Source organism: Rhodnius prolixus, unplaced genomic scaffold, assembly GCF_049639745.1.
Source record: "Rhodnius prolixus isolate KJV_2025 unplaced genomic scaffold, Rpr scaffold_9, whole genome shotgun sequence".
In the NCBI taxonomy this organism is placed as follows: domain Eukaryota; kingdom Metazoa; phylum Arthropoda; class Insecta; order Hemiptera; family Reduviidae; genus Rhodnius; species Rhodnius prolixus.
The window spans coordinates 19,023,271-19,032,205 of NW_027411604.1; positions in this window are offsets into that span (position 1 = coordinate 19,023,271).

The window sequence follows — 8,935 nt, forward strand, 5'->3', positions numbered from 1 at the left end:
GTTATGCCCTGCTTTAGATTCTTAGATATATTGTTACTCATTACTGTATTTTTTTTTTCAATAAAATGTATTATTATAACCCACATAGAATTTTATATTCATAGATGATTATAATTTGATAAATAGGCAAATTAGTTAGGCAATATTTGTTAATACCTAATATATTATATTTAGTTTTTTAAGACAATAAAGCGATTACGTATTTGCCTAAGTTTTGTTACAACCATGGTTGTAACAGAAATGATAAGATCTCAGCAAAGTTATCTTAAGATTAAATAAGGAAGGAAGAACTTTAGATAACTAACTTCACCCCTTTACAGTTGAATTATCAATTCTCATCTAGACCCTATTAATTTTGTCAGGTGTTACTAATATTGTACAAGATGCTCAACTTAAGCGTGTGATACTATTTTAGTCTATCTTGACAAGTTTATCCTTATATTTATTTAAACTTGAATTCTCTTTCGATATGTTTCTGTTTAGGTGGTAATGTTAAAGGCGTGAAGCAGACAACAACATAAATCTTTACAGGGTTAAATAATAAATTGGTGTAACCTTCTCAAATTTTGAACAGTACAGAACGTATTCAGCAAAACCTTCATCTACTAAAACTGTTAAATAAATGAAGGGAAGTATGCCAGCGAAATGGTACTTTTGGAATATTAATGTCTGCAGGCAATATTAATCAAAAATTTAAGGTGCATCTTAAAATGAACGGCGCATAAATGTGAGTTGTATCCAAAAGGGAAGACTACACAATGGGGAAAAAAAACCTTTATTAAATTAACCTCTTTTTTGGTAGGCTCCTCTCGGGTCTTTTTCTAATCAAATAATATGTATTTTGTAAGATATTAAACACAAGAAGTTTGTAGATTATCTTGGATGAACACTGACGGCAAGTCTTTTATCGGTTACAGTATATCCAGTAATGCTGGCACATATCCACGCTGATAGTTTTAGCAATTCGCAGAGAACGAAGTATCAAGCCCAACAAACGAGAGTTCACAATGTAAAAGAAAAAGGATAAAATGTAAAAGTAAGCAACTTTATGTATTTCTCAAAGAATTTATCTCATATTAAAAAATAATAATAACAATAATGTCAATAGAAGCTTGCTATAACTCACCTTCTGGTGAGAGTCATTCCTTTCTAATAGTGATACTCGGCCACTTTAGACAATTGCTCGGTGGAGGTAAGGGTGACACGGGGTTGCCCGGAAGGGGGAGTTTTGTCTTCCCTTCTGTGGACGATTCTGGTCGATGACCTCTTGGTGAAAATGACGGCGGAGAGTTTTTACTGCCTAGGTTTTGCGGATGACCTGACAGTGGTTATTAAAAGGACGATTCGCTTATACGGTTTCGAAGCGCATGCAGAGAGCGCTTAATATTGTGGATAGATGGAGTAGAGCGGAAGGTCTCTCCATCAATCCACATAAGACTGGGGTTGTCCCTTTCACAAGGAAGAAGAATCTGGATGGATTGGTGCAACCAATTTTGTAATTTTCTCGGATAGTCAGTCTGCTACGAGCTATTACCAGGTCAACTCAAGACTGGTTTGGGACTGTCTGGGTGCCCAGAAGGAAATTAGTGACCATAATAAGGTCTTTCTGGTTTGGGTACCTGGTCATTCAGGACATAAGGAAAACAAAGCGGCAGATTTACTGGCCCGGGAAGACTCTGCGGGATGCTTCGTTGGCTCGGAACCCTGTTTTGGGGTTCCGAAGTGTGTGAAGTCTGCGGCCATTAATTTATGGGTGCAGAATAGGTCTCAGGAGTAGTGGCTCAACACCACTGGGCAGAGACAGGCGAAGGAGTTCATTAAAGGCTATTCGCCGAGGCTGACTGCACAATTAATCCGTGAAGGCCGTGGGGGCTATAAGGCTGATTGTAGGCCTATTAACTGGCCACTGCAGGCTCAGGAAGCATATGCATCGCATGGGCCTGCCAGATGATACCCTTTGCAGGTTCTGTCAGGAAGAGGAGGAAACGGCATTGCACGTGTTGTGTCAGGAAAACCCAGGAGCCACACTCCAGAATTAAGAGTCTGGTTAAGCGGAAGGGTCTGGAGGGTGAGCTCTAAAGTCGGGAGACCACTATAGATCCATAGGGGTCGCGGTGGCGTAGGCCTTGAGGCCGCCCTAGTTTAATCTATCTATCTATCTAATAGTGATACTCTGTAAGTAGAAAACACTGTCTGTAAAGAAGCAGTGCATTAAAAAATACACCGGACCCCAATAACTTCAAATGTTAATGTGCTTAGTTAAAGTAATAACAACTAAATAAACTCACTTACTCTGGTAAGCAACTACGTTTGCATTAAATACTTATGTATTTTTTATGAACAATGATTGCTTGAAGTAATATATAAACTTCGATTACATGAAGTCCTATATATTGAGTATTAGACTTGACATTTAAGTGTATTGATTCTGGGTTGTATATTTTTCCAGTCGATTTCAAGCAGAAAGGGACACTGTTAAACAGGATCATGGAAGCAGAAGAGTTATCCAAGCAGGGCTTTGGCTCACTTATACAAAATACCCTTTGAAGTTTTTAGCTCGACCTGTTTTATATTCACCTCATCCTGTATAGCTCGTAGAGGCCCTGACTACGGCCTACACGGTAGATAGTATATACACGCGCGTTCACATGCTAAATAATTCATATCCAGTAAGTTATATTTAATACAAAAAAAAAAAAATAAATAATTACAATTTCTCAAAATGACGGTGATTTTTTAAACCGATAATTCTGATCACCTAAAGATTCTGTCTCATCCGTCACAAAGGTGGATTATCAAAGTGACAGCAAAAGACCCATCTTAATCTCTCAAGTCAGTCGCAGATCGTATTATGTCCTGGGGATCTGATTTAGGGTAAAGTGCCCAAATTGCGACCCCCTTAAGTATATTGAATTTTATTGTAAAATAAAAAATAATAATAACTGTGACGAAATTTCTGTTGTTACCTTGGAGATTCAGTTACTGATTTTTGCAATAATATTGTTAAAAAAATTCAGACAAGAAACGCAAAAAATATAATTAGAAAAGTACACTTTTAGTTGTTTAAAAAAAGTGATTTTAATTTCGTCCCCTCGGCCACAAGTAAAAAAAAAATAAAATATTGGGTAATAAGGAATATTGTGTTTTCTTATAATATAGTATTATATATATAATATCAAGATACAGAGAGCAGTTGATAACCTCCTGGCTAACCTGGCTTGCGAGTCTGAGGAGGCACCTTTCAAGACACAGTTCATGCTGCAAAAGTGCATTATTTGATAAATTAAGGAATAAGATTGATCCTTTACATGAAAGATATTGATCACTTAAATATGTGGCAGGAGTTTCCAATTTTTTTGGTAATTAAACGCAACTCTCCCAAAATTACTAAATAATTATTAAACTTTCTTGTTTGTAACAGATGTAAAATTATTTTTTAGCCATTTTGGGTATGTTTGAGAACATCTAAAGCTCTTAACATTTGATTTTTCTTAGAAAAATCACGCGGAAAACGACTTATTTCCCGATATTAAGAAAAATACTAGCTTTACGGCCTTGGCAATATTTTTAGTGGAAAGGGGATGAAAAAATACATAAAAATGACCTATCGCGTGCTCTTCTTTCTCTTTGATAACAAGTTAAAAAAATTGAAATATGATTAATAAATATCAGATTTTGAAATGGCCTAGCACCTTTAATTTTAAAAATATCGAATTGCGGTTTCCGGTTTCTTTCATTACTTTTTATACTCTTTAAAACTGTGTATATAAAAATGGGGGTCAACTGCATACCCTCACTTTTGGTCGCGCGTCAGCCGCGTATGCGGGCAGGAATTTAAAATTAAGTCACATATTCTAAAACTAGAGGTGACGGGCAACAAATTTTTCCTCTATTATTTTTCGCTCAGATCAACCGTTTAAGCATGAAATGCATTTGAGCCGTCTTAAAATGAACACCCTGTATATTGATGCACAAATCTCAAATAAGATGAAAAGTCAAAACTCTGAACAAATTTCACAAATTTTTGTTTGTTTGTGAAAAAACTGGCATGTCTTTTGTTTGAGAAATAGCCGTACTCATTTTCAACCCGCTTTTTGATTTGTCGCAGAAAAAAAGTGAGGCAAATTGTACTTCTTAGCTAACTGAAACTAAAAGTATTCTGCAAGCTCGATGACTTTGGGCAGAACTGTTGGTCGGCCAATATTTCTATTGACCATATCCTCTGGTTCTAATGAGGATTGGACATAATCCTCTTGGAACTTGGAATGTCTTTGCTGCCGTTTTGTTGCCCATTTCTTTTTTTCTCACCCGCCTTCACTGCTTCTACCATTGTCTTAGGATTCCATTGCTTACGTTTTGCCATCTGAATCGAAAGCAAATAATCGAACTGTTTACTGTAACTTTTTCAAATATGAAATAAAAATAATGTTATAAATTTCTTCCCTACTTAAGGGGACGGAATTAGGAACAATTACATTTTTAAAGATGGCTACCACTATAGAAACAACACATGAATGAACTGGCGTTTCGTTGTAGAATTTCAATATAAAGACAATATGTGACATGCCCTAAGCAACATCAATATTTTAACGAACCTATAAAAGACTGGAATACTGGAGTTTTGAAACACTGCCAAATATAACAACTTATTATGACAAAATATAATAGTTCAAAACTCGGCTGGACATGAACCGTACCCCGAGTTGACGTTTCCAAACGATTACTGCTGCCTCAATGTAGCTTTCTTAAAATTGCCATTAGTGTGCAATACAAATAAAACTAATCACTTACATAACTTTAATATTTACTGAATATTCACAAATCCGTAAGTTTTTTATGTGTTGATTAATCCTGAATCCTAGAATAAAAGATTAACCCTAACGTCCTTCTCTTTTAAATAAACATTAGCCCTTATGGCAAATAAAATCTGTTTATTAAAAGTATGTTACCTATCCGCCTCCGTCCACGACGGTAATTGCACTAAAGCCCACCAGAAATAGTAGACTTTACTGTAATTGAGTAACTCAATATTTATCTTGAAACGAGCCCACATTTTATTATATTTAGAAAAGAAATATGCCGGAACTTGTCGTATATCTGTCTTCCAAGATCCATCTGATACTTTCCTAAGTTAAGTTTACAGACAGGCGCAGAAGAATCAATAAATATAATCCATAATAGATCAAAAATTTATGCGTTTGTAGCAGTGCAACGTTGCATGAAATAAATATAAAAAAACACATAGACACACATGCATATAGAAGAGAAGTTATTTAAAGGTCAAACGGTAAACATTCTCCTCTGCCGTTGAAGCTGGTCCAAAACGGATGGGAGAGGTAGTTTTATATATATATATATATATATATATATATATATATATATATACATATATTGATATATATTTGCTCAGTCCCTCCGGGGATGTTTCAGGCTACTCTGGAGTAAGATAGTTGAAGGTATACTTCTGGCAGTAGCAGAAGGTAACTGGGAGTGGCCCGCCCTGTCCTAGGGCTTGTTGCATATTTGAGATGGATCGAACCCAGTGTTTCACACAACAAACACAGTTTATAGTATACAGTAGCCCTTCTCCATCACGATGTACCTACGGACTTCCATACACTTTTCACCTATTTTACTACCGGCACACGCTACTGTATTTACATCTCTCTTAATTCCTGCCTTCTAAAACTACTGAGGTATATTCAAGCTAATTTTACATCCGCAGGCGAAGAATTTGGCTTGGTAAATCCGTGTAAAGTGCTAATAAATCTGACTTTTCAAATTTGTTATTTACGTGAATTTAAGGGAAAGAATTCTTTCGAATATATCTCAATTTCCCACCAAATAGAATTCGTAATGAAGAAAATTTGATAATTTACCATCTCTAGCGTTGTAAGCGTAAAGGTTAGGATATCGTACGAGTATTAACCTTCCATCAGGCGGTGATATGTTTGTACGTAACACCATAGGGCGCTACTAATCTGTGAGATTAATGACCCAATAGCTGTTAATTTCATCAAAAATGTTTTGCAAAAGTATGAAAAATTTCAGTTTAAGTTTTTCTTTAAAAAAAATAACTCGTAAAGTGAAACAGAACATTAATGTGAATAGAAAAATCACATTCATCCCTAATTTTGAGGTGCACATTTATGATTGGGTGTGTGAGATGGTTTATTAGCATTATCCAAGAAATGTTTTACGCATTGATGCCCGCTATGATCAGAAGAGCGAAAGAATGACCATGAACCATCTCCGAACGTTTCTGTCGACCACCAACTACGTATACCAGGTAAATGCCATAAAATATTATGGCTCCCTCGTCCTAACACTAGAAGTAGGTTTTTTTTATCCGACAATTTGGTTACTTTATCCTGTACATACACACTCAAAATCATCCGCATCTTGATCTTCTAAAAATTAAAAAAAAGCTTGTTCAGTGTCCGAATCCCCTTCTATTTCTTCTATTCAATATTATTCAACAAAAGACACTCGTTGCAAAAATAGTCAATAAGTAGAAAACTGTCTTTTAATTGATAATATGTACTTTGTAACAGTTTTTGATAAGAAAACTTGAAAAATTTCAATACCCACAAAGAATAAGACCATCGGGCGCAACTAATCTGAGACAGATCACGCGGACGCTAAGTAACACCCCACATAACTCAGAGTAAAACACCGACAGGCCGTTCGGTTAGAAGAAGGTAAAAGAGGAAGCTACTGAGGGCCATGGCTCCATTCTAAGAAATACCTGAGTTGCTATCAATAAGAAAATGCCCTCTTAATCTCACAGATTAAATGCGCCCGATGGAGGGTTAAAGCGACGAAATCGAGCTATGAACGTTTAATGTAGTAAACGATTGGGTCCCAAATTAAAAAAATAATATTTCTTGATTTAAAAAACTTGATATTCGCCTTCACAACAATAAAATTGGTCACACTTTTTCTGTATATCTTATAACAATTCTCCAACTAAAGACAATCGTTTATTACTGGCCTCCCAAAGTATAGTATAAAGCTAAAATTTAAACTTATGTATTTAAAATACAATATGAACATAAAGAATATATTATTTATATTAATAAAATCTTACATAAAATAATTTTTTCCTACATTTTATTGCTGAAAACTGAATATAAATATTAACTATAAGGATATAAAACAAATATTTTGCAAATACTGAAAGGAAAAAGGAAAACCTCGTTATTAATACTTAAGTTCAGAGAGCAATAAGTGCCTATATCTGCGGCCATCTTATGTTTACTTTACCATTAAGGTATTCTGTTAATTTTGCCTGTGTAATCATTCTTTTTCTCATAAACATCAATCTGAACTCACTTAACTTTAGGACATATTGCAATAAAGTGTATCCCGTTCGCTTCTTCCTTTAAATTACACAGAGAACGTTAAATGGAAGTTTTATAATATGTTTGTATTTTCAGATGCAACTGGAACTATTGATCTTGAACGAGAAGTTATTATTTTTCTTAAAGCGTCCAGCTCCTTCGAGTGGTAAATATTTTGTTGAGGAAAGCATCTCAGAATCTGAAGTGAAAAGAATGTCCTTTGTAGAGTAAGGAAAACGAACAAGGTAGTGAATGAACTGATCGGAAAAGCTGATGTAGTGTAGAAGATTAGACTGAGATGATTGAGCGGTGAGCCGTGCTGTTAGAATGGAGAAAGATGAGGTGCTAAGGAGGATTCAGAAGGAATAAAGATGGACATAACCAGGTAGGTTGGTGGGACCCCAGATTCAGTTGGCTGGATGACCAACGGCTAGACGAATTTCCTGGGAACTTACAATCTGCTACAAAACTGGTGGAAAAAGATTCATTGAGGCGGCCAGAACTCTACAAGGGATGTGGCCACCACAGATATGATTGTCAATATGATTGTCCAGTAAAGTGTAATCGAGAACTGTCTAAAGATATTTGTGTAAAAAGCATTTTCTTACTTTAGGGCAAGAATTTAGGTTCCCAACTTTTTGAGAGAAAAATTTGGAGAAGAAATTTTAATGCAGGTAAAAGAGATCATTGCCAATAATGCCGGTAGCAATTGAGAATTTCTAAAACTTAAGTAAGTAAATTTTTGTACTTTTAAAAAAAATTAAAAAAAAATAAATAAAAACGTTGTTTGCAAAAACATTTAATTTGATTGAAAATGGTTATTTTTTTTAACCACTACGCCTCCCAGACACTCCCTTTTGTTTTATCTTTGTGAGTTTATAAAACTTTTAAGAAGGAATAACAAACCAATTTAGTACTTCTGCCAAATTGGTGTGATTATGAAAATTATTGGTTAAATAAAAAAACAAGTCAGAAACGTAGATGCTGATTGGTATGATCAATTGCAACGTTAAATAAAAAAGCATTCCCTTACAACTATCAAAGTGAAAACTATCCTGAAGAAGAATGCAGTTGCTGGCTTAAACTTATGTAAAGAATCATCAAAGTGTTATTATGTGTTAATGACAGATGTTCGGAATTTAATAGCCAGGTGAAAAAGAACAATGAGTTTTTGGAATTGGGTAATCAAAGTAATAACAAAAAATTACGAATCCTTCCAAAAAAAGAGATTAAATTCAGCGAGAACTACTACCTACTTTTTGGTAATTTGTTTCTACAACTTCTTTGGCATTGTGGCACAATGTAATCTTACAGAGACGAGGTTACTTTTAATTTTGTTGCAATATTGATTAAAACTGATTATTAGAAGTACAAAATAATATAACTGTTTCGTCTCAGTTTTAACTCCTTTCTGTCCCCCAATGTAGGCTAATCGCATCGCACGCATCGACCTTGGCAGTTGTCGTACTTACGACAACCTCCGACGGCTCATTGCTCCGTTTCAACCTTCAGTTCAAGTTTGTCTGTTCAAGTTTGGCGTCCGAATCGCTCTCCGCCGCCTGTTCGTAAAGTTTGTACACTGGCACTCGTAC